At 40.0% G+C, this 27,032-nt stretch overlaps 1 protein-coding gene across 16 annotated transcripts in view; it reads left to right on the top strand.

The window, feature by feature from the left end:
• ZBTB20 (zinc finger and BTB domain containing 20) overlaps positions 1–27,032 on the top strand; it is a 474,683-nt gene that overhangs the window by 26,795 nt on the left and 420,856 nt on the right. For 7 of the 16 annotated variants that reach the window (XM_063148351.1, XM_063148334.1, XM_063148349.1 and 4 more), the window contains exon 1: positions 1,595–1,729. The exons of 1 other annotated variant lie outside the window; for it this stretch is intronic. The gene's annotated coding sequence lies outside the window, so the exon portion shown is untranslated. 8 more of the 16 variants (XM_063148346.1, XM_063148337.1, XM_063148343.1 and 5 more) reach the window with 4 other exon arrangements.

Genomic DNA, 27,032 nt, shown 5'->3' with positions numbered 1-27,032 from the left:
TAATAATAAATGTGATAATAAAAATGTAGTTTGGGAAGCAGGATGTTGTAATAGAGCTTTAGATCAAAAGTGAGATTCATTTTACTTAATTTAGCCAACTACAAGCTAGCTGCTTAGCCTAATCTAGTTGTGTAGGCTCCCTCTTTAGTGGGGAGACAGAGAAAACTGGGATGAATTGCATTTGGGAGGTGCCTGTCTCTCCACTGACAATAGAGGGAGCCTACTCAACTGGCTTAGACAGGACACTTAACTTTTAGGTGGGTATGGGTTACTCCAGGAAAAGTCTGTTTTGCTTCAGGAGATTTGAGTTCTCATCTGTTTTTCTACTGATTTACAGCATAACCTTGGTAATATCACTTTTTTTTTTTTTTTGGACCTATTATCTCCGTCTAAAAAATACCCTATGGATAAAGTTCTTGGAGAGCATTTGCCAAGGATGAAATACAGGTGCAAAATGTTTTTTTTCCCTGGTCTTCCTTTTTTGACATGTCTGTAGTTGTCATTAAAATAAATAGAATTTTTGTGACAGCATAAGTTTATGCGTGATGAGAAGCAGAGCTGAGTGAAAATTATTTTAGAAGCAGCATACATCTTCTTCAGATGTGACAGAATATTGTAAAAATAAAAATATAGTAACTGGTTCCATGTATTGTTTCTCCTGTCTTTGCTTCTCCTTTGCACCTTCCACCACCCGTCCGTCCCCTCTCCTCCCCCCAGCAAAAATATATAGGGAGTGGGGAAAACATTCTTCAGATTAGACCTGTATTTTAAATAACCTTGGCCTGTTTGCAACTGGGAAAATGTTTTTTTACTTGAGAGATTTATTTCTGTCCTTGTAACACCATGTACTATATGCATTGCACCTGTTCAGACATAAGCACAGCACATTATTATAGCTGTAGGGGCAGAAGCTTCCCAATATATATTTTTTGAAAGGAGGGAATGCTGGGGAGAATAGCCCTCTCTTTTCAATTGTTTACCGAGCAGTCTCTTAGGAAGACTTCTTCCTCATCAAGATCAATTTTCCCTGCTCCCCTATTGTCTGGGGAAACCTATCTCCAGGAGCGTCTTTCTTGAAAGATCTCATGACTTTAAAATCATCAGTGGGCTTTGTGTAGTCTGCCTGTCAAAAGAGATATGTTTACACCTTCCCTGCATGTGTTAGAGCTATAAGGTTACGGAGCAGAATGGCTGATACGTTTCGGCGCTTCATGCTAATATGCACAAAAAATGTATTTATGATAATCATATGGACTGTCTGAAACAATGCATTCCAACATCCTGTAACATAAATAAGAAAGGTGGAGCCAGCCGGCACCGAAGTGTTTATTTGCCAGCAATCCTGCTCAGCCCCGTATACCTTTGCTACGCTGCCTCAGCCTGGCGGTATTGAACCTGTTGCTGCATTAGCCGAGTTGTATTTTGCTAGATAGGGGAAGGAGGGTTGTCTGCTGTCTGGTAGGAGGGCTTTGTCTGTGTGCGCCTTTCTCTCTCTCCCTCTCTCGCTCTCCCTGTCTCTCGCACTCTCGCTCGCTCTCGCTCGCTCTCTCTCGCTCGCTCTCCCTTTCCCGTCTCTGTGGTTTGTAAGGTAGGTTGCAGTGTGTGTATATACACAACATCAAGAGCAGGAAAATGGACTCATTAGGGAGGCAGGCAGTCATTACCACTCACACTGTACTTCCAGGGAGACAGCGACTATGAGGAGACAAACTGAGGACTGGGGAACAAGGTAGGCCAGCCAACTTTTATAAAACATAAAAGAATAAAGCCTCTACTCTCCTTAAACCACCACCAGTTCTTTATTTTCCCCCCCCGCCCCCCCCCTCGATTTTTAATTTAGAGATGTAAGTTTGCCAGACCTATTTGCTAGCTCAAAATTCGGAACATCTATAGAAGGCCTTACCCTCTACAAATGTTCCCCCCCCCCCACCCCGACTTATTTAAGGGTGTGCCCCCTCATGATTCACTTTAATTACTTTTTTTTTTTAATCATGAAGGAAACAAATACGTTTGTTTTCCAACACTAGTTCCAAGTAAATCAATATCTTTCACTCTCTTAAAACAGCTCTCTCCGTATGTTTGTGGGTCTCTCTGCTTTTTCTTTTCTGTTATGCAGTTCCATCTGTCCGTCCATATATCATGTTTTCCTTATTTACTGCTAAATGGGGGTTTATTAGTATTTGCCAATGACTTTTAACTGTAATGCCGGTGGCCAGGGTTAACGGGGAGTCTCGTTCTTTGTTTTCTATATATATGCACACTGTAAGTTTAAAGTCCATTCCTGGCATACAGTAAATAAAAGCAAAAAAAGAGAAAGCAGGTTCTACTCTTTCTGACAGGATTTTTATTCAGAGATTTTGCTGTTTATCTGTTTTGGTGTGAGGGCAGAGTGGGTTAATTTTGGTTATTGTACATGTACTTTTTCCTCCTGGATATTTTTAACATCTATTTTTCATTATTAGTGTTTTTGCAGTTTCCTTTGCTAGGAAGAAAGGAGACATATATTCTAACTTTTATGTTGCTGATCTGATGTAACATTATGGAGGCATCACTGGGTTAATAAGAATTCAAACTTTCTAAGAGGGAGTTTGTATCCTTGGCTGCCCCCCACCCTCCCACTTTATGCATGGTTATGCTTGTGTTTCCGTGTGTACTGACGGGGAAGGGAGGGGGGAAGGGAATAGATATTTTTTACAGTGGTGGCAAATTATGAAATCTATCGAGCCATTTTGTCCAGAAATAGTAACTATTTATTTACCATTTTTCATTCCAAAAACATGCTGCTTATTTGTATTTTCAAACATCGAAGCTTTTCTCTGAATTGATTTTTTTTTTACTTCTTTTTTTTTTTTTTTTCTGGGGAGGGATTTGTGAATGCATTTCATAGCCCATTTAGCATTGTCGAGTTCTTGGAGCCCAGATTTATCATGGGTTCTAAAGACTGCTTAAACTGATCCATTTGAAATGGTCTTTTTATCTGAGCTCTTGCCATTTCTGTTGGAGAGTAAAACTGCTACTCTGTTGGTAACAAAAAAAAAAGAAAAAAAAAGAAAAGAAAAAAGAGAAGGGATAGTGGAAATGAGTTACATAAAGTGTTCTGGAGAATCCTAAGTAATTATATAAAATGGACGCTGATCGCTGGAGATCTCTGAACACTAACAATCACCTTTTTTAATAGAAAATTATTTATTTAATAGCAAGAGGCGGACTTCTTCAAAACATGCATTAGGCCTTCCTTTTAGCACAAAGAAGTCCATAATGCAATATTCCTAACCCACCTGAGACTGCCTAGGAGATTCTCCAAAACCTTCAAATCCTTTGAAATGTTTCTTAAAAATCCATTATTTTGCAGCCAGAAAGAACTTTTGCTGCCAACAGGTTTTTTTGCTGTTGTTTGGTGGTTTTTTTTAGCTGTCCTTTAAGTTACGAGTCCCCATTTCTACAGAAGTGCCTCCTCGCTGAACAAACCAAGTTAATTGAAATCCAAAGCAGGAGACCTATTCACTGGCACTGTAACTACAGAAACTACTTGCTCCATTTTATTAGCAGCTTTTCCAGAACATGAGTGAAACTTTTCAAGGCTTTATATATCAGTGTGCCAAAATTTGGTGGCTTGTCTCTTAGCTGGGGAGGGACATTTATTGTTTACTTTTTTTTTTTCCCCTCCTTATTTTCATTCAAACTTTTAAATTAATATTTTGTTGATAGACTTTTAATATGTATGTTGCTCTAAATGACTTGTTAACTGTAGCAAGGTATTTCCTCCTCTCCTACAGTTTGAATCTCAGGCTTTGAAAACTCAGATTGGTCGTAGAGGGGATGCTGAAGTTACGCCAAAAACAATGTAGAGGTCTTAAAGGTGGATTTTCTGGTGCCTCTAGATGGTGGTCAGCCTGGAGTGGGGCAGCAGGAGAGTCTGCAGCCGTCCTGCTCGTGGTGGGATGGGTCAGGGGTTGGCAGGCACCTGTCATTTTCTCCTGCACCAGTGCAGGTGGATGTGAGCCCAGGCTCATCTGAACATTTTGAAAAACTTTAAAAATGACTACGAGATACCGCTTGATTTTATAGAAACTCCAGGCCAGAAGAATTCAAGCAGAGAAAGAGAGTCGCTATAGCAGAAACATTTTTTTCATTATCCGGTACGATTTCGTTCTAATAGTAAAATCTTTTTCACTAGGAGGATGTAATTTTTCTTGAGCCCCAACTATATTCTATCAAAAAATAAAAGAGAAAAACCAAACCACACAAAAAACCAACCAAACAAACAAAAAACCCAAACAAAACAAATCTTAGCTCTTTCAATAGCACAAAGTCCGTTTGCAATCTGGATACAGCAGCAAAGGGTAAAGTATGCCTGAGTAAACTTAAATCCAGCATATGGTGCTGTGGCTGGAACTCGGGGAATGCCAGGCCCGTTGGCCGGGGAGGCAGGGCCAGGTTTGCGGGCGCGGGGTGCGCGGGGTCCCGGGCAGCTGTGCGGGGCAGGGCTGGCGCTGCTCCTCGGGGCGCACCGTGCTTTATTGCAGCGTTGGAGCAGACAGTTATCTAACACACCCACACGAGGAAGTGCTCTGGAGCAGTTACTTCATGCCTTGCCATGCCCTGTAGCTAGAGCAATTTTGGGCTGAATGGCGTGTGTAAGTGCCGCTCTCACTCCTGGGAGACGAGAAGCAGTGCTGTTGGGGGTTTTTGTGTGTATGTTTTTGTGCTGGGGTTTTGTTGTTTTGTTGGTTTTGTGTTTTGTATTTTTTTAACAGGACCAAAGATGGGATATAAGACAGTTAAATCCAAATACCAAACAAATACCGAGTCAAATTACTTTTAATAGTGGAGGATGTTGTTTTTCTCTTAAAGGAGGAAAAAATATCCATCTTGTTTATTTTGATAAAGACAGTTGTAGCAATTTCCTGAGTTGAATATATCATTATTATAAATATTACTCACAGTTTCCCCATTTTCACATTTTCTTCATAGGCCCAGTTTATTCATAAGGGAAAACAGCTGCAGAATATTAAAAAAAATTGTAATATTATTTATATAAAACTTTGATGTAAATAGGGAATAGTGTCCCCTGCTAGAGAATTCTGTGGGATGGCTTACAAATCCCATACAAGAGAGATTACAGTCTTAGATAAATTGTTACTTAAATCGTTTCAAAAAAACCTTGCTCATTTTTGCGGACCATATGAGGTTTTAAGCAGAATAATTTGAATAGAAGTTCTGTTTAGAAATTGATGGCATGCTGTGGCCTTATAGATTTCAGTTGGTTTCACTCCAGTCTGTTTTTAAACTGCGATCTGTATGGTAAAGAGCTTCTGCTGAAAGAGATTCATAAATGTTAATGGGAATTTAAAGACTGAAATTTAACTTCATGTTACTTATATTTTTTAACAAAACTTTTAGAGAATCCAAATCCTTTGTAAAAGTTTTTTTTTTTTTTAACTGAAACAATGCACTGGAAATAGCTACTGTTAAAGAATAACTTGTTCCCTCTGAAGGGTCTGACATTCACACTGTGGTGCAGAGGGAAAATGATGGCAAATCACAGTGAAACGGACTTCTCTGTTCTGGTTAGTTTGGTCCAAGGAAATTTTAGAAAGTAAACAAACAGTATCAACTGTGAAAAATAACTTGGCTTTTTAACAATTTATCAATGCCAGTTTTCTCTTGGTGAAAAGTAGTGTTTGACCATACACCAAATTTTGAGATACTTTTGTAAGATCAGTACTGTTTTAACTTGAAGAGATTTTTGCAGATGTATTAAACTTTCAGTGAGGAGTAAATAAAGGCAAAGGCTTTTGTCCAGGTGGTTTTTCCTTTGATAGTGTTGACTATATTCTTTGTTAGTATTTATTATAAAAGTTAATGTTTAGTTCTAACGGCACGGATCCAATTCTCCTCTAATAGGAGCATTTCAGAATGACTACTGCTTATGTCTTTCATGTTTTCTTACACTTCTGTACTTAATCCTCCAGCACTGTCGAGTGCTATGATGGCATTTTGACCGCCCAGTGCTAGCAAGAGTTCTGTTTGCAGATGGGTCTTGTAAAATGGTCACCAGAGGCACAGGGCCATGTGCCACCTCCTCTTCCAAAGCTGCTGGGACAGCCAGGGCTGCCGCTGCCACAGGGCAGGTTGCTACACATCCTGAGGCTGGCAAGAGCAAAGAAGTTCAGCTTTTACCCCGTGCAGGGAAGACTGTATCTAGAAGTAGATAGAATACAGGAATGGGAAATTGGGCTAATGGGATAAAGCTGTCTTTAACGAAAAGGAAACATGGTTCTTCTCACAGCTGGCTGTTGGCTTTGGAGAAATGAGTGTGGAGGGTCCCAGGTTGTTTGAGGGGCAGATGACCACCTCGCAGAGAAGCAGGCCGCTGGCTGAGTTGGCACTCGGTGCTGTTACGGGAGGAAAGGCCATGGACTATTCCAGAACAAAGGCTAAAATCCTTTCATGCCAAGAATGGCCTCATCCCATCGGTGACAACCTGCCCTGCCAGCCTCATGGAGGGTGGATTTGCAGCTTGTGCTGTCCTTACTGTTCTCAGGCACTGCTGCTCAAGATCTTTGATGGCAGATAGGGACTCTAACACAAACTAGTCCTACCTGATCAAACCCTAGCAGTGTCTGTAGGACTTCCTTCTTCAGTACCTCGCGTCACAGTTCTTTCCTTGTGCTTTTCTGCAGCGGGTGGACACAGGTCACTAGGCAAGATTTTATGTCCAGTTTGCACAGGTGTAAATGACAGTACCAGAGGTGAACCAGAATCTGTAGGGTTTTCCAGAATCTCTGAGCTACTATCAAACAGTGGTTATGAAAGTCAGAATTAGAACCAGTTGGTAACTGCAGCAAAGAAGAAAGGAAACCTGAACAGGCAGTGCTTCCAAACCTCTGCAGAGCACTTACTGGAAATCCTTCTCAGGACAGACATGGTGCCATTCTGTAAGTTACACCTGTAGATGACCTCTTAATGTTACACTTTCAGAGTGAATTTATCTCGGGGTTATGGCAGAGCTAAAAATGCAAGCAGGTATAATGTGTCATTTGATTTGGAGGTAAATATAGCATGGGAATTACTGATTATCCTTTTTTTTCTCCTTCTCAACTAAAAGACATGCTTTCTAATATCTTATTTCTAAGATCATCCATAGCTGTATGATGAATCCCTTGAGGATACAAAAGTAGGACTAGGAAAGTTGTGATATGGACTTCAGAGTTGTCCTTTCAGCTGACTGAAAGTTAATTATTGATTTTTATTTCCTCCCTAGAGATCCATATGCCTCTCTTTCTGACTAGAAAGTTAGTGGTCACAGTGCAGGAATGTGAAAGTAATTGTCATGTGGCAGTGCAAGATTTCATGGGCAGGATGTCAGGAATGTGTAAGATGGAGGTTGACATGGGGAGAAAAGTGAAGAAAGACAACTAGGTGAAAGCTTGTGTCCACTGTCATTTTATGTGGGTTGGATGTGGAGCCTGCTATTCTCCATGGCTCTGGCTCCTGAACTCCCAGCAATCTGAGAGCTAAGTGAGTCACAGGCATTAGTGACAGAGGAATGCTGAGAATAGAAACAAAACAACAACAAAAAGTCAACCAAAAAATCTCATTGTTTAGGCACAAACACAAGAAAACCATGTTTAATTGCTGATGTGCTCCCTCTGCTGGTTCTCTAAAACTAACAAATGCTATTCCCAGGAGGCCGGGCCACACCCTCTGGGACACTGCCTGACAAAAATTGTGCCAAATGAATGGCTTTGAGCTCTCTTGCAACGAGCAGTACTAACAGCAAAAGAAGTCTTCTGATGAAGAGTGTTAAAGCCTTGGATACCAGGCATGACTACTGAGAGGTCGTGAAATGTTCAGTCTGTAATTCAGCCTTTTTTTCCCCAGCCTTACATTTGATAGGTGTTCCTTTTCCTATGATTTCCCAAAGTTTGTATTTTCTGTTGTGCTGTGGCTGCTTCTGGGATTTTTCCCATCTGAAGGTGTTTCATCAAATGTTCTCATTGATGATTTTAGTTTCAATTTTAATATGTGTAGTAGCTGAAGAAGCCCTAATGTAGCTTAGGCTTTGGCAGCTTCCAATTCTTTCTGTCACTGTCAGTTGAATCTGCTTGTCAGCTTTATACTGTTGTGCCCACTTCATCCTGTCCTTTGGCTTGAATACTGGCTGTTTTTTCAGGATACTCTTGAACATCCTTCCTCGTTGTGATGAATCTGTATTTCTTTTCCAAACATAGACTGAATTGTTTAATATATTCCCTACACAGCATATTTCCCCAGTAGATAAGTTTTTTAAACCCAGCATTTTGTGCTTTTATGCTATGAAAAACTGTCTGAGTCCTGGGTGAGATTGAGTACTGAAGAGAAAAAAAAAACAACCTGAAAAAAGCTGTTTAATTTCCATAGAATATTTTGATGTGTGGAAGATTTCTGATATGGTAATTATTCAATAAAAGATGGTCCTGTGTTTCCCATATTTCCCACCTATGTGGGCTGTCATGAAAAAGAGCTTCATCTTGCAGCCGTTGACACACCAGTGGGAATCAGCTGTGCAGAGCTGTTGCAGGACTGGGCTCAAGTTTTCCGTGGAGGGTAATGAAAAGTTTCCTTTCTGCAAGTCTCGTGTTTCCCATCTAGGTGACTGCTTATTAAATCTTTATCCAGTAGGGACAATAAACCAAACAGCCTGGTGGGTAGCTAATTGTCTGGAGTGACTCAAGCCACGTATAAATCTCATTTGTACTCACTACGTTGACTCTCTCTGGCCTCGTCGCTCTCTCAAGTATTCATTCATTTTGAGACATCTAGAATGCAATGCAAAGGAAAGGATCCCTGGTCCTTGTATCTCAGTGTCTTGGAGGATACTCCTTTATTTCCCTTTCACAGGCCCTGCAGTTTGGGATCCCATCCTTCTGAAGCCTAGTGCAGGGTACTGGGGCAGTCGCAGCGCTGAGGCCTCATCACCCTCCTCTCACCAGGTCCCTGGATGGGAGGAATTGAAGCAGGGTTTGGCATCTCTGTGATAGCCTGCCATCCTGCTGTACCTGCTCTGGGGATAAATAGAGAGTACAGTGCCTGGGGCTACCAATCTGGCACCTTTTGCTGGTGCTAAACTAATACAAGTGATTAGCAGTGACATGAAGGCCCAGCCCGTCCTGGTGAACCATTTGAAATCCAAGCCCTGTTGTGTAATTTCTGGCATTTCATGAAAAAGCTGCTTTTATTTTCCTCTCCAAGCCATGGCCAAGTTTGGAAAGCTTCAAAGCTTGCTCCAATTGGATAGAAAAAGTGTTTTTAAGATGGTGATATATCCTAAAAGAGCTGGTTCCTTCTTGACTATACCAGCCTCAAATCATTTATCCACCAAGTCAGTCAGACTCATCCTGAAACATTTCACTGCTGTGAAAGCAGCTGCTCCTGAATGAGATTAAAAGCCAGTTGTGCTTTTGCAGTACAGTCAGCTATGCACAACTTTGTGTCGGACAAGAGAAAGCTCAGTTATTTTTCCCTAGTGCTGGGCATTTCTGGATTCTCAAATTAACTTGCTCTTTCTGCTAGTCTCTGAGTCCTTCTTTACAGGGGACTGGATCCCAATCCAAGATTTTCTTAATACTTTGGTAGACAAACTTTTTTTCCCAATGTTTTTACAGGGATCCTAAATATTTTTGCAAGCACAAAGTCGTAGCGCAGTATCAGTTTCTGAAAGCAGATAGAAGGGTGCTAGCTATAGCTGTACTAGCAAGTTTTATCCTTCCTTCTTGAGTTTGTGCCTTGTTATCACCCTGAAGTGCACTGCAGCTTCTTTCTTTACTCTAATGGGTTTCCTTTAGCCTCCCCACAAAGCTTTTGAATACTTGTGGTCTTTCTGGCATGTCAGACTAGAACTGACACCTGAAGTCTTGGGGTTTGGGTTTTGGTTGGGTTTTTTGTTTTCTTTTTGGAAAGGTTTTTACCACATGGAGGTTAAGAGCTAGTGTTTACTTAGGTAGTTTAGATGACAGTAAAACTGGTCTGCCCTTCTCATGCAGGCTGTGTTATGTTGTATCTCAGGTGAATTTAGCATGTACTTTTTGAGCCATGTAATTTCACAGCATTCAGCCCTAGGTTGTCTTGACCAAACTCCTATTGAGCTATCTCAGTTAAAGCTGTCTCTATGCTGGAGTGAGAACCTTCTTGTCTAGATCACATCCATATCCAGCCCTGTGATAATTTATTCTGCTACCAGAATTTATTTAACTTTCATTCCATATCTTTTGCAGGTAAAAAAAGGTTGAATGCAAAAAGGAAGTGAGCTAAAATGAACTTTTCTGTAGTTTCTTGGGGAAGTCTACTTGTGCAGGAACACAGTTTAATAGACTGTAGGCAGTTTCAAAGAGTTGTTAGAGTCTAGAGTAATGTTACTATGGAACATTGGCTTCAGTGTTGTAGAAGGATACAAATGGAGCATTTAGGAAGGAGGTTTGTGAAGAATGTGAGCAACTAGAAGAAATAAAAGCTGAGACGCAGGCAGGGGGCAGAGCTGTTCAAAGAAAATGAGGACAAAAAGTCTGAACTTCATGCAAAAAGAGGGGCTAACTTAGCTCCCACTGGCAAGAGAGGGAGAAAATTTCAGCAGCAGGGTTCTGTATGAGTAGAACCAGAGAGGAGTGGGACGAGGCCACAGCCCTTTCCTTTTTCCATAGGAGCAGTGGGCTGGAATAATCATCATACAGTAATCCTCTTCAGAGGACTGTACTCTTAGGATAAGAGGTTCCACGTGAAATTTCTGAATGTCTGTGTATCTGTTAAAATGTTTATGGGTCGTATTTTGCCCTATGTTACATTTTTATAAAAGTGGACCAATTCCATGAAATTTAGAAGAACAGCCTTGAACCAAGAGCTGAATTTAGCTTTGTATTTCTCCCTACTGGCTGCAGCTGGCATGTGTCTGAAGCACTAAAGATGATGCATGGTACTCCACAAGTGATTTGTGACCAGGAGACACTTTTCTTTAGGACAGTGCATTTGACCTCATTTCTGCTGTGTTAGATACTGTCTCCCTTGTGGCAGCATACATAGGTGTATTAATAAGATTCTTCCAGATCTCTCCTTGAAATCTCAGCTTATGCACTTGATGAAATGGCTTGCGTTTACGAGCTGTTGGTGATTATTCTCATAATGCTCAGGCAAAGGCAGCAAAGAATTTAGCATTCAAAATGATGCTTTTTTTTTTTTTTTCATCTGCAAAGGTTGAATCCTGAGACCCTGTGTGATTTCTTTTTGATGTTGTTGTTGCTGTTGTGGTTTGCTTTGTTCTCATTAACCAAAAAAGTGATTTGCCAGTTCTGTCCAAGTCTTTCCCAGGCTTCTTTAGATAAAGGAGTTACTCATGTCCTTCAAAACAAAGAACAATTATCAGCTGAGTTCAGCGGGAGGAGAGAATGCTCACAAAAGGTTCTAGGACAGTTTAGCCATAGATAGCTGCTGATACAGATAAATAGCACTTTGCATTTCTGAAGAAACTTATTCAAATATTTTACAGTGTTTAATGAAAGTAGCTAATTTAGTTTTGCCTAATTTCAGTAGCTGAATCAACATTATTATTTCCAATTTTTAATCAGAAACAATCGAGGCATAGAGAGAAGAAGGAAGTGAGGCCTTTCTTTCTTCCTTCCTCAGTGTATTGTACATGCAGATGGGAGTTGGAAAAGTAAAGACCATGTTCCATGGACAAAGGAAGCTCAGATGATTCTTGGCTATGTTAAAGACTATTTTTTTTTTTTTTTACACCATTGTGGTATTGTAACACATATGTGACTTCTTTGCCATTAAAGTCTTATTTCTACTTCCAAAATGAGATACAAAGACTCTACAGTAACTGGATATTGAGGCCAAATACATTTAATATCCCAACATGTCAACGCAGTCTTTAACAGCAGAATTTTTAAAGATAAAAATATTTTTGGTGTTTTGTTTGCTTACTTTTTGTAAGTACTCTCTTAACTGAGTTAAACTAACTTCAATTTTTTTGTTTTCCAATGGTTGGATTTCTCTTAGCTGGATATATCCTGATGAGCTCCAGTGTTAGCTTTGTCCAAGAAGCAGGTGTTGAAAAACTGGACCAGTCTACCACCTCTTTTTGTACAGTAATAACCAAAAGACAAAGTTATATCTGGCTGAATTACATAGTGGTGTTGCTTGATCCATTAAATAGTCATCAAGAGAAGACAGGAGCTCCCTATCACCTATAAAGACACTATAAAGGCAAACGTGCCTTCAAATAGTTACATTGTCCTGAACTTCTTGAGTGTATCTCTGCAATGGCTGTTAATGTCTGAGAAGTGCCATGAGGAGAGAACAGCACAGTCCCTAAGGATCCTTTGGGCACAGGCATTTAAGGAGGATTGTTACTTGTCTGTTTAAACTTGTCCCTGGGGACAAAGCCTATGGGAGCCTGCAGGTGCTGGATCTGGGCAGAGCACAGGTGTGCTGCTGCTGAGGCGTCTCTCAGAGAATGAACAGTGGGAGGAGCTGGGTTGCTTGTATATTCCGCCTGAAAACTGTACAAGGAATAGCTGCCTTTAACTTTTTGTTCCTTGAGAATGAGATTCTCAAGATCTTGAGATCTCAGTTCTTGAAAACTTGCAAACAAGTTTTGGGTTTGTACCACTCTCTGATATTTTTTCGCTTCCCAAGAGCCAGTTTTAATGTCTGTTGATGCTTAGAAGACCAGATTGGAAGGACAGCAACAGAAAGTTTTATTAGCCAGCACAATTAATACTTTCTTTCTTCAGAGCCAAATTCATCTAGTTTAGTATGTTTACAAAAGAAAAAACTGGAATGCACAATAAGGTTTTGCCTTTATCAGAGACATATGGATTCACCATCACTGGATGTATTTGTGAGACTATAACAAAGAACACTCCTCAGGCATGTCTCACATTTCAGGGGTCAAAGGGCAAATTGGATGAATGTCTCTCCTAAAAACTGGATGAACCAGCTTTTTCATATGCAATTTCCAGTTTCAGTAATCTCCAAGAAGCTTATAAGAGCCAGGATGGAGTCAGTAAAACCTTGTCTTATTAACCTCCGAAGGGACACAAAGAGGTTTGGATCTTGAGGCTGCTCGGGATGCCAAGTGCACCTCTTAAGTACTCTCATGCTGCCTTGGCCTGCTGGAACTTTTGGCTGACACAACACAGTAAGGTTCACAAAGTAGATGAATAGAGTAGATGGAGACCAGGTTTACTGGGATAGTTCCCACCTGAGAAAGGCAAGTCAAGCTTTTTTGTACAGGAAAGGCATTAAATATCTTTCCCCCCCTAAGCAGACGTCTTTCCCCTGTTCCCCTTTCTCACACATATGACCTTTTTTTCTTTTAGATGGAATGGTCTCTCAGATTTGTTCTGCTGATAAGCACGGGTCCTTTGAGAGATCCTCAAGTCTATTGTATTTGAGTCCTCTTAGTCTTTAAGATATTGTGTCCATTTTACATGCTAAATTCAGACACGGGGATATTCTACAAATGTTCCCTACTGCACAGTTACCTCTACATGCTGTTGTGGTAATAGAGTTAGCTTTTTTCTGTATTTAAACACCTTCAGTGTTATGCATTCACTTTAATAAATCAGTTTCTGGATTTGTTTTTTAACTTACTGAGGCGCAACATTTACCATATTTAATTAGGATGTACATAGTCTTCAAAAATGCCAAAGCAGTGCTTTATAGGATGCACCATTTTTCCTTCTGGGTCCCATGAACCTTTATGTATCTATATGGGTTTGTGGGAAAGATGGGTTAAAGAGCCAACAACTATGTAGTCATTAAGTCAGCAAATCTAGAAGATACTTACTTCTTAACCATTTTATTGAACTCACATCTTTTGAAGGGGATCACTGATGTGTGTAGGGCGAAGTTCTGCTTGGCTGTCCTGTTTTCCTAAGTTTCAATGTGCCTAAAGATCAGTGAAGTGGGAACACAGCGGAGAGTTTGGAATCTGGAAGAATGACAGGCCACGGATTTCTCCAGACTTTTTGGGAAGCCTGAGCAAATGAGCTGAACTTCTAAGTGAACCTCTCTTAACCAGAACTGTTGAGGCTCCCTCCCTTGTCAGAGGGAATCTTGCCTCCTCTCAGAGGAAGTAATTCTGCATCATTTGAGAGAGATTTTAATGGTCCATTTTTTAGGAAATATGCAGGAAAAAGCCTACTTTATCATATGTATAAAACTGTAAAGCTTCAAATCTTTATTGCTCTTTGTTTATTTTATAAAGCTTTTACTTTTCTATATCCTTATTCTGGACACCTGTATATTTAACCATAACAAAAGAAGCACAGTCAGCCAAGCAAAGGGATTGGTGTTCAATTTGCTTCCTTGTTTTTTGCCTCAGCAGGTCAGGAACCCGCTCCTTGTGGCAGAAAGGGCCATGTGCCACGGTCCCTGCTCTGCAGTGTAATCAGATCTGCTGTGTGTACACAGTAAAATTGAGCTGGGCAGAATTCGGGCAAGGTGCACCAAACTTACCACTTGTGTGCCAGACAACAACTGTAATAATGCCCGTGTTCAGGGGCTCCAAAGCTCCCTGGAATCGCCGGGTTTACTGAGAATGCACCATAGTTGGTTTGGATGTTTGGAATATACCCAATATGTCCCAAACTTGCTTGACTGAATTCATGGTAGTTTTCTCAGTAGCTGTGCTGGGTTTTTATGGGAGCAGGTTCTTCTGAATAAGCAGCATTAGGAGAAAGTCATGAGTGAGATAAGTACAAATCAAGGATCCTGAGTACAGTCTTCAGATACTGAATTTATTCTTTTTTTTTTTAATTCAGGTCCTGTTTTTAATGACCTTAGATATGGCATGTGCAAGAAGAGAAGATATGAAAAATATAAATAAGAGGATGTTTTGTGTATGCTGTAGACTTTCATACAGATCTGAGTTCACCTCTGCTCTTCTGTTCCCTAGCAGTGAACTAGAGTGATGGGAGAACCTTCTGCATGCCTTGAAGTTTCACGAACAGCTTGTGAAATGCTCCGAAACCTTTAGGTAAAAAAGGCTGGGGATAACACAGTAATTATTGCCATATTTAACTTCTCTTGATCTGAGAGGAGTGAGTGGAAAATGCAAACACATATGTTACCATGAGAAATTAAGATATGTTCATTTCAAAAAAATTCCCAATAAGGAAACCATCTTCCTTGGCTTTAATAATTTCCCTCCTTATAGTGTTTTGCCTGATGATGTCATCAGTGGAAGAAAACACAAGTGGAAGAAAGGGTAGTAGGGCTGAAAGGCAAATTTTGGCACTTCTAAGCCTTGCATCCTACTGATGTCAATGAAAGTTTTAATTCCAGTTCAGGGTTGCAGTTCTTTTCAGAGTTGCAGAAGATGAGCAGAGATGGGTATTTGGTTAGAGAGGAAAATGACCAGTGTCCACCTGGGTTCTGCAAAGGGCCCTGTGGAGAGGCTGATTCCCCAGTGATGGATAAACATGGGTTTGGCACAATGAGCGATGCTGATGTTGTTTGTCTTAACCCCTGGCAGAGAGAAGGGTTCAGGAGGATGAGATTTAGAAGCAGGATAGAGGTGGATCGAAGTTAGATGGAAACAAAGGGTGAGGAAGAAGAGGAAGGCGTGGTTCCAGAGTGGTGCGTAGATGTAGATTCCTGTGTTTGTTCTGGAGTTTGTGGTGGAGCTGAGTGTCACCAGCAGCACCACTGCATTTAGTGGCTGGGCATATATAGAATCCCCAAACAGTTTTGTAAAGTGTCAGGGTTTTGCATGTGAAGTCATGCTTATGGTGACTCTTGCCTCTGCCATTTCTTTCCTCACCTTGTTGGTGGGCTGAAGTTACTATTGCTTAGCCCAATTTCATATGTATGAATATGCTTTCATCTCTTTCTCTGTTGCTTTGTTTATCTGTCTCTGTCTATCTCTCTGTGCGCCTGCTGCTTGTCTGCCTGCCAGTTTTTTCTTTGTCTCTATCACTTCATCATTGAACCCATCTGTGTAGAAAATGGGATATTTGGCTGTCTCCTGTTTTTTTTTATTATTATTTTTTGATTATTTTTGTCATTTTGTTCCCTCAGACTTACAAGGATGAAACACTCCTGGGGGTGCCAGGCATTTTAGATCTTGCATTTAGGAGGAGCCGTGATGCTTTTTGCGTCTGTTTGTCTGTCCATCTGTCTGCTGGTCTATAATAAGCTGTGCAGCGAGACAGCAGCTTACTATCTGTGTGTGTGAAATTAGCTAATTGGTGTTAGCAGCAATATTTTCACATGTTTTATAAGCAAAGTGCAGCAAGGTATATAAATGTAGATATGATCCAGAGACACACACACATACGCGCGCGCGCACGCAAGCCTGTCGCTGCTCATGCATAGACGCTCAGAAGTAATTAATGTTAATAAGATTTTAATGTGCTTGTGAGATCATAATGAGGAGAAATGAATGCTCTGATTAGAAAAAGGTAACTGTGTGTGTGTTTTGGCTTAGAACAAGATTTCCCCTCTTTTTTATAAATCACAATTTCAGAACTTGTTTGTGATTGCATCAATCGGTTTTTATTTTCAAATTAGAGGTCTGTTTAGCCATTTGAATGATTATCCAAATCAATGGGTAAACCCCTGATCATAAGGAATCGTGCAGATTTTTTTTCCCCTTAGAGAGCAAAGCATGACAAGGCTGGGCAGCCTCATCCTTCTAGCATTACATTTTTTGATGCTGCTTTTAAATCCTCATCAGCAACTGCTCTCAGAGACAGTGCTCATTTTTTACAAATAGAGATGTTTATCTATAGGTGTCTGCAGTGCATAATCAACCACTGAAACTATTGTGCCAAGGCATATTCCTGTTCATCAGTAATGATGAATCCTCAGAGTCCAGGTGATCACATGATACCTTGATTATATTTTGAAATAATTAGTTTAGGAAAGCAGAACTATATTTATATATTTTTTCCTTTAATCAGTCAATTTCCAAATAAGAAGGATGGGAAAGTGTTTGCAGGAAATATTTTACAAGCTGGGATGTTTTTTCATCCTGGATCCTGTGTAGTCACCAGACTCCAGGCTGGCTAAAATCCAGCTGGACACTAGGGGTCCTTCTCTCCAGCAAATCAATGAAAATATTGTCCAGAGGGCTTCATTTCCATTTGCATACTTATTTTTGTTATTAATCCCTTTGGGATTGGGATTTTTTTTAATTGACACTGACAGGTTAGGTACTTTGTTTTAAAAACATCTAGAATTGAAAATGCAAATTTGAACAATCCATGTTCCAGTGCATCCCATGTTGCCTGCTACCCACTGGATTTTGGTGGTGCCTGGCTTGAGTGGTGTTTTAAAGTGTTAGATCTGTGATTGAATCCATGGAATATGGTTCATTTCCAGAAAGTGCTGGGGTACTGCAACAGCAGTCGTGATGAGAAATGTTAGAGCATGGTGATAAGATTGCAGTTTCCAAATCATGCTGAACAAAAACCAGTGTCAGTAAATACAGCTTTGATAGGATTTGAAGTCTCTAAAGATGATGTTCGTTTATAATGAATGAATTTATTTTGGGCAGAGGAAACAGCGGGCATTATGTATATTTGTTTATTCCTCTAAACGCTCCTTTCAGCTAGCTGCTGTACAGTTGGGCCTCTAACACTGTTCATCATTCTGATAGCTCAGGCCATGAACTTACTGTTAGGAGGTGCCTTGGGACATTGTCTGCACAAGTGTGTGCACAAGTGTTTCTGTGTGGGTACATTCAAAGCATCACTGAAACATGTACATCCATGCAGTAAGGCCAAAACAAAGTATTCCCCAACTACTGCCACCATCCAGGTAAGTTTTAATGACCCTGGATAGAAGAAGGACATCTTTACTTCTCCTAAGTGCTTATAGTCTGAGAAGTGCTTTACATTTTGGCCTAAATAAAATGGCAATCTGAGCTGTCACAGTAAGGAAGCAACTAATTTGTTTTAAAAAGAATCAATCATTTCTATAGCTAATTTTATTAGAATATTTTGAGAAATTTCAACCCCCGTTTAGGATTAGTATTGAACTGAAAAGCGTTGAATTAATGGGATATGATTCATTCCCAGAGAGTGCCGAGGTACCACAGCAGTGGTTGGGATGAGAAACAATAGAACTTGGTGATATGATTGCCATTTCCAAATCATGGAACAAAACCAGTATCAGTAGATCAGCTTGAGGCCTCTGAATAAGATGATGTGACAGTTCAAATCTAACTTTGGAATCAGTGTCCACCTGCATTATTTTCATTGCCTGTTTCTGGGTTTTTTTTTGTATATGTGTGAATATGCCAGTTTTCAAGAATTGGCTTCCACAAAGTAGAAGACTTAGAGTAGAGGAACAAGGTAATTATAGACTCCAAATCCAATGGGTTGTCACCTTGGAGCAGGAAGCAGCTAAGCATTGCAAGGAATTTCTCCTTAAATTTGTGTTTTTTTCTGTGTTCTGGAAGTAACATGTTGAGGAAAACACTCTGGTGTTCCCAGCGTCGGAAATGAAGTAGCCAAGCTCCCTTTAGCTGTGGGCTGAAAACTCCATAAGGCTTGGGGAGCTCAGGAAGAGCTGAGGCAAATTGGTTAAGTGCATGAAGTTAGTATGCAAAAATGAGTTGTGCTGAGTCCTTGGGGGACTGCTTTAATTCAGGAGTAAATTAGTCTTAGACCAATCTAGTTTAACTGAATAAGGAGCTACAGGGAGCTTTGCTGTTGAATTAGAGCATCTACTCACAGCTTCAAGACAATTAAATGTGTGCACATTGGTGTCAAACCTTTAGTTGATTTGCCTTAACACTCTCAATGTCCCCATGCAGGCTTGGCTTAAGAGATAGATAAACCGTCCCAAGCAATTAATTCTGTACTGGGGATCTGAAACAAAACAAATTTCAATAGCTTGTTTGCTTTGAGGGAAATATCATAATGCCAACTATTACCCTGTTGTTGACAGAGCAGTACTGATTGCCCTCCCTCTCCTTGGATACTGTTATTTTCCTGTGCAGTTCTTGAAGAGTCCACAGATACTGAGGATGGCTTTCTGTTACAGTCAGTTCGTGCATCAAAAAGTTCCCATGTAAAACATACCGAAGTTTGTGTATTTGGTACCAAAACACCAAATACTGTGTATTTGCAATGAATGCTAGAATTATTACAAGAAAAGCAAGTGTATTCACAAGTTCTGTTTGTGCTTTACTTGTATTTGACTACTCCAGTGTAGTTCAAAGATGAGAAAGAGGGTTTTGGGATAGGTTGGTTTGGTTGTGATGGCAGAACAGAATATGGTGGAAGCACAGTAATGACAAGCTGCCTGGGAGAAACTCATTCTCTCTTAAAGAGTCCTATGCACAGCATGCAAACAGGAGCTCATAATTGCATGTTGAGATTGTGCTCTGAAGAATCTTTTAGAGTGCGTTTGCCAACCTTACTTGTATTACAGCTATTTAATTTGACTTTGTTCATCAGGACACATATAAGGTTAAAGCACTGTTAATTCATAAATTTCATAATTAATGAATAATTGTAAGTTAGTTGATAAAATCTCCATACTAAACAACATTGGATTTGCACAGGGAAAACTTTGCATAAGGATGGATTTTGAAAATATCTGTAGGGTCTAGTTGGATCAGGCTAGTACGGAAAGTAAGTAATCCGACTTGAAAGCTTCATTGGAGATAGTCCACTGCTAGCATCAAAGAGGGGTGTTTGTTCAGGTATGCTAACTGCTCTGAGATTTTTTATATGAAAACATATGTCCTGAAACTGTCAAGAATTAAGCTCTGGAAGAACTAGTTATCTCATCCTGCTTGCCCAATTCCGTATTTATGTTTCTAGATAAGTAGCCGCTTTTCTACCAAAGTTCTTAATGCCCAGAAGCACCTGCTGAAGGTGCTGGACGCAAAGAACTTCTACTGGTGTATGCACTTAAAGGCCATTTTAGATAATAGTTGTCCAGAAGGCTCTTTGGTCTAGGGAGCTTAGAAATTCCAGATAAATAGTGTGACATTTCTGCCAAAAATGTTGTTTTAAGAAGTTGTGTAATTGCAGAGTGTGACATTTACATGAAAGTAACAACTATGGCTATCTGTAGGAAGGCAGGAACTGTTCAAGAAATCAAGTTGTGTGCATGCTTTGGTTGCCTCAGCTTCTGAAAGTAACAAACACTTTTGAAGTAGGTAAGGAAAAGCCTTCTCATGAACAAGACTGGAAAAATCTAGCCATGGAGGAAGTTCCTACCTTACTCTGTCATGGCAAATTTGGCCAAGTCTTTGAACAGTGTATGTTTTCAATCAGTTTGAGTTCTGTTTGACTTAGTAATGGATAGTCATACTTAGGCATATGAAAGAGATTTTTTTTGTTTGTTTATTTTTAATAAGCTCTTTATCTCACTGTTAATTTGCACTAGATGTTATGCAATCTACAGGTTGATTCACACATGAAAGGAAATGGCTTCATTTTTCTGAAATTTTATATGTGGATATTGGGAAAGCTATTTGGATATTTGAGGCTTCAAGTAATGTAGAAGCAGACAGCACTGAGCAACTAGTCAGAGTCAGAAACATGAATCACTATGGCATGGATTTGCTTCCTGGTATTTCAGTTTTGTTATAATGTGGACCTGTGTCTTGTCATTAGCAGAATTTCAGTGGCTTCAGGGTTAGCTGCAGTCATCACAGAAATACTCAGAGTAGTTTATATGAGTGCTTACTCCTACACTTATGCCTGTGTTTACTAGCAGTGCATTTGGAAAAAGGCTGAATGTATAAGAAGTATTTGAATAATGAGTTTGAGTAATGGTTGAATTTCTTTAAGAAATGTTAAAACTTAATCTTGTTCTCATTCTCCAAACTGTACTGCCACCACATTAGTAGGAGCAGGTCTTTATACCTATTCCTGTATTTGTTATTCAGAAAGAATTGCAAACTTCCTGTCTTTCCTGAGGCAGTAGATACTATGTATTTACATCTCTTTGAGACATTGTCATTGTTATTTTATAGCTCTCTGTCAAGCAGGTGGACTTTCAGCAGTGGGAAGTCTTTGTGTTCTTTTATGTGAAGGCCTTTCAGATGTGCAGGGCACTGGGAGGTTTGGGATTTGCCCATAGGGTCACTGTCAGCATTACCCCTCTCAGCCATGCTGTGTGCAACCCAGGTGTTGGCAGAAGCAGCACAGCAGCATCTCTCCTGCTCAGGGTCTCTGGGTTTGAGATGCATCAGACCACCCTGCCGGCCAGCTGTGCCTTCTGTGTGCGATCCTGGCAATCAGACACCGTGGTGCTTAGCAGCATCTGCCGGGTTTTGTGCCTCCAAGTGAAGTCCTGAGCTCAGGGAGATCTGTGTGCCAGCAGGCATTTTGTCTGGAGTGACAGCCCAGGTAACACGAACTGCTGTGTGAAGTCTTACACATTAGGACAGCTGAGGTGCCTGTCTTGTAGGCAGGCAAAAATCTATGATGTCTGACTTGGGAAATCATGTCTCTGCAGTGTTCTTTAATTGTATTTGCCACAGACTGGAGCAATCCATTGAGACATTTGAGCCACTCAAACAGCTAGAAGCTCCCAGCCCTCCTGCCAAGATTGTTATCTGACCACATGATAAACATTCTTCCTCAGGTATTTGCCCAGAACATCTGAGAAGTGCTTCAGGCAAGTAACGTGGCAGGTGGCGACTTGGTTCTCTTGGTGGTGGTAACCCAGCCTGCTCCACCCCAGAGCTGCTGCCAAAACACTGACCCTGGCAGGGTCTGCACCTTCTCCTCATGGCAGGGGAGGAGAACCCAGGCAATGGGGCAGGGGCCGTGGGGAACAGAGCAGGGAGTGGGATTAGGGTGAGAGCAGGGGGTTTTGAGGGGGTGAGGAAGGCAGGGAGGCAGTGAAGCAGGCACCAGTGCCATGGGATTAGCCATGGCAGAAGGGCGTGGACAGTGATTTGTGTAAATAGCTGCTGTAAGTAGAATCTGCATTAGAAGGATGGGAAGGTGACAGGGTGTAGAGGAGGTCTGTTTTGAAGGGAAAGAAGGAACAGTACAGACGTGTCTCTACCTGTGCACACTTGGGATTCAACAAAGAACTGGGAGATGCCATTGCCCATGTGTTGGTACCAAGAAACTTCATTGCTTTTGGAAGAGTTTAAAAGCATTGGAAGTAAATGGAGTTGAGGCCCACCTATTAGATTTTCTGCTCTCTTAATACAGTAGTACAATCTTGATGAATGTGCCAACAAATTTGTCAAGTTTTTATTAAAAACCAAAATACTGTACCCTGGTGCAATTGATTTCCAGCACTCTACCTTTGCTGCTGCTTTCAAGGAGTTTCATAACTTTTATTCATTTTTCTTTCCCTGATAGTGAGCAGATGACCAATATTTTTGAATTTGCTGCTGCTACTTTGGTGAGACTTGTTGCTGGCACCAGGCTAGTGGAAGGGTCTAGCAGGTGTTGGATTCTGTTGTAAAGACTCTGTTACTCTCTAATATAGGGGTTTTTTTGGTGGATGTTTCACATCTAATTCAAAAGCACAACCCATAATTTGTCTTTTTACAGCCTGAAACTTGCCCAAATTGCATAGAGCTGAAAGATTACTTCTTCTGTCCTTGGAGTTACAAACCTTAAAAAGATGATTGACTCCTTGTTTGTCAAATATTGCTAGCGTATATAAAGCTTATAATTTGCAGGAACTCAAAGTCCTTTTCTGAAAAACTGCTGCCTGCTCGGTTATCACCATCTTGTATTAGTGTCATTAATAATTTCTGCCCAGGTACATTACCTGTAGTCCTGTTGAATCTCATCCAGTGCCTCTTGAGGTTTCTTTTATTTGCCAAGGTAATTTTGAATTTTATTCAGCCACTCATTGCCCTCCTAGGTTCCTTTTTCTACAGGTTTAATAAAAATGTTTTCTATTCCATCATCTAGGTTATTAATAAAAATGTCAAATAGAACAAAACTTAGGGCAGAAACCCAGCCGATGCATTCTTGTATTTTGATAATTACTGCTTGGATTCCCTTACCCAAAATAGATTTACATTTGTGTGATACCGTGGATATGCTTGTTTTGCTCCTCGCTTACATAGAAAAATATATAAGATGTCAAAGGCCAAAATAAAGTCAAGGTATGTGACATTTGCTTTCTATGGGTTTTTTTTTTTCCTGTAGAGAAGGAAATTAGACTGTTTTGGCATGATTTGTTCTTAAATCAGTGTTGAGTGTTACTCATCTTTTATACTTAGGTGCTTTAAAGCTGGTTTGATTCATTGTTCACTAGTTTTTCTGGGAATTAAGCTTAAATTCTGTGGTCTGGAATTTCCCTATTCTCCTTTTTTTTTTCTCTTCCCTCTTTGCATGGTAGGTACTAGATTTATTCTTTGGTCTCTTGGTGTGTTCTACAAAGTCACAAAGTCTGCTTCAGACAATTCCTTAATTGGAGACCAGGATGAATTAATATACAAATGACTTGAAAAATATTTAACTTAGCTTAGTACTCTCTATTTTTTTTGCCATTTCTTCTGGAGTAAGACCATACCCCCCTTTGTGGTTAGAGAAGAATTATCCATGTCTCTCCACTTGAAATTTTGAATGAATGGTAGTGAAAAAGGTGTTAAGCATTTCAGCCCCCTCACATCATCTGCCAGTTGAACTTCCTCTACATTGATTAACAGAGCCACATTTTTCCTCATCTACCTAAATGTGCTAATAGAATGGTTTCTTGCTATTCTTGACGTTCCTTGTTAATTTTGTGCTTTGAACCATTATGATTTTGTCTCTACATGTTTGTGTAATTTTTTTACTTTCATATTCTGATACCCTGTTTGCTTCAGGATTTTTTTCCTGTCTTGGTAGCAGTAAAGAGCTTGTGCTTTAGTGATGTTAAAACCCTGCTATTCTCTTTATTTCCTCTTTATTAGGATAACCTGTGCTTTTATTATTCCTATATTACATTATTATTGTTGGTTTTTTTTGTTGCTGCTGTTATATTTCATTACAAATCGTTGTTTATACTTAGCTGTTGGATTTTTTTTCCCACCTGTCCCTTTTAGTCCTTGTAAAAGGACCTTCCAGTAGGTTGGCAAGTTACTGCCCAGGCATTCTCCTCCTTTTATTAGAGGTGAATGTCCTCTTGTCCTTAACCACATTTCCCATGGTCTGATAAGTAAAATCTCTCCTCAGAGGTGCTGGTTGTATCCATATGGGATGCAGTTATCTCTAGTCTTTGTGTCCTTGCCTGATCCCTGCCTCTGCTGTGAGGACCATGAGGAACACTGATTCCTTCAGCCTTGTTTCTAGAAAATGGTAGTCACTTTTGAGCCCTGATATCTCTCAGGTGGTTTTTTGTAGATCTTTTTTATTACTATTCCTTAGGGTCTCTTTGTTGTACCTTCTTCCTGTGTTGCCTCTGAATTTCTGAATTGGAATGTTCAGAAGAGTACCCTGACCTCACTTAAAAGCCACTTAATTCCTTTGTAATCTGAATTTACCGACCTAAAAGTGATTTCTAGTATCAATATATTATATTTCTTTTCTTAGGTTTCTGGTTTCAATTTTCTTTTTAAACTCCTCCTTCTTTTCTTCTTTAAAATGATTTCCTTTCTCTTAGATTGCACATTCCTTGTGGCAAGTGTTTATGTTTTCTTGTGTCAGCTAAGTCTTACTACACTCACTCTTCTTCTCTCACTTTTCCTCAGACATAACTTTTTGGAAGTTTTTGGAAGTTTTGCAGATAAGTGCCATTGCAACCATATGGTTTCCTATAATTGTCCTGTAAAACTTTACTTTTTTGCCCTATTTCTGTCCCAGTTTTGTGTGAGTCTTCTCTATTGAGTAACTTCGTTCATGTTTATTTTCTGTTTCAGCCTTTTGTGAACCAGATGAAAGTTGAATGCTCGTTCCCAAACTTTAGTCACATAATAGCCACTTCAGAGCCATTGAGCCCTTCCTCTAAAGGCAGTGATAGCTTTCTGTCATCCTGAACCTGTCATGTAGCTACAAATGTTCACAGGCTTTTATGGGAGGAAATCTTCCATGCAAGCAGATATTCAGTAGTCTTTGATTTAGCACTTGGAAAGTTGGGAGGACATCTGAATATGAATCTTTAAGTTTTTCCCCCTTTTTTTTGTTGGTTGTTGGTTAGTTGATTGCTTGCTTTATAATACCAAATAATTGGAAAATTCTGGAGAAAATAATATTTAAAATGCCTGCACAACCCGATTGCTTACATTAATTCCTTTAGATACCAGCTGCTATAAATGATGTTTGGGTACAGGTTACTTAACTTTAGTCATCTTCAGGGAAAATACAGTCAAGACAGCTATTTAGTCTCCCTCTGTTATCAGTGGAGAGGAGAAGAAATACCTCTAGAGAGCTATTCATCCTAAATATATTACAGTTTTAGGATGGGATTAATGGCTCTCTGGAGATGATTATGGTTGCTTCAGTTAGATATCTAACTTTTAGGAAGATAATAGTTAGATTATGTGTGTCTTGGTCCCATGTCTCATGAGATTTACCTGAAGATTATTTCTACAGTCCCAATATACAACACAGAACCTACCATGCTTTCTCTTATTTTGCAGAGATTTTGTATGCTTTAATTTTCCAGAGTTTGGAAGAGTTGCATCTACTTTAAAATATTTCCTTTCTTAAATATTGCTTTGTCTCCTGAATCTTTGATTGTAATTTGCTCCTTAGTTTGGTTTCTGGTGAAGAAACTTTGGATTCTTTTTTTCTGTGTGGTCCCTTTTCTGTGGACCCTGTCTTTTGAGACCTCCCTTCAGCCATTTGCTCTTGAGTATTGCAGGTAAATTCAGTTCCATGTCACCTTCCTCACAGATGACATGAAGACTAATTAAACACAGGTTTGAGAATACTAAACTCTGTCTCCGAGTTAGTATTTTTAGGTGGATATTTGTACTTGTATTTGAGAGTATTTCATGATGCAGCCACTAAAAATAAGTGATCCTGAACAACAGATTAGACATATTTGTTGATTTTAGGGGAAGAGCTAATGTCAGTTTGGTGTTGCACAAGTTTCCCTCTTCATCTCTGTACAGCCGTAAGGTGTCCATGACACTATTATTCTGGCCACTCTGTTGCCAAAAACTTGTCAAGAATTTAGTGGAGAATTCAGAGAAGAGCAACAGAAGTTAAGAGGCTGAAGAGATTGAAATATGAGCAAAGATTACAAGATTTTAATATGTACAGTTTGGACTAAATGATGACTAAGACATATGATAACAATCTACAAGTATTTGAAGGGTGTAAAATATTAAGACAAAAAAGAAATTATTTTAAAATGTTCAGAGGGGTAAAACTCAGCAAGGAAAAATTTCAGCATGAATCATGGAAAACTTCCTGAGACTTGCATGAGCTGAAGTTCTGGTGTGTATTCTACACAAAGGTGGTAAAAAGCCTACAGTCTCACATAGCCCAGAGATCACACACAAGAGCACACAAAAGCTCTCCAGTCTGGTGCCAGCCATTTCTGAGAGCTGCTGAGACCAAGGGATGCTTCAGTGGTGGCTGTTGGACTCTGGGCAGGCGGGTTCACCTGTGTGAACCACCCAAGTGGGGCTTTCCCAGGGGCTCCTGCAGGATGAGCTGCAGCATGGAGGGTTCACTCTGGTGGCAGCAAGCTGCCCTCAGCTGCTGTTCTCATGAAGAAGCCCTTTTTCCATCCCTTTTTCCATTGTATGGCTGTACATGCACCCAGCCATTTGATAAGTGCAGGAACAATAAAGCTGTCACTGGCAGAATATATGCAGGAGACTCAAGGAAATGTAATGAGAAATAGCATTTTGGAATATCCTGGCAAAGGATTAACATGACATGTTAGGTGTTTTCTTTTTCCTTTTATCCTCTTCTTTCTTTCATCTCTGTAAGTTGGTGCAATCACATTAAAAACTGTTTTTTCATAGACTTTTCCCTGCAACTCAAGAGTCATCAACATGTACGTATTCATTCTGATAAAAGCTGGAAATTTAGACTGTAGGTTAGTTTAGTTAGGAGGTTCTAGTGAATTGTAGTGGACTAATTTAAGTCTAAAAATATTAAACT

The sequence above is a fragment of the Melospiza melodia genome, chromosome 2 (assembly GCF_035770615.1).
Source record: "Melospiza melodia melodia isolate bMelMel2 chromosome 2, bMelMel2.pri, whole genome shotgun sequence".
Classification (NCBI taxonomy): Eukaryota; Metazoa; Chordata; class Aves; order Passeriformes; family Passerellidae; genus Melospiza; species Melospiza melodia.
The sequence above is the reverse complement of the archived record's forward strand: the minus strand, read 5'-3'. Positions and strand labels throughout refer to the sequence as shown.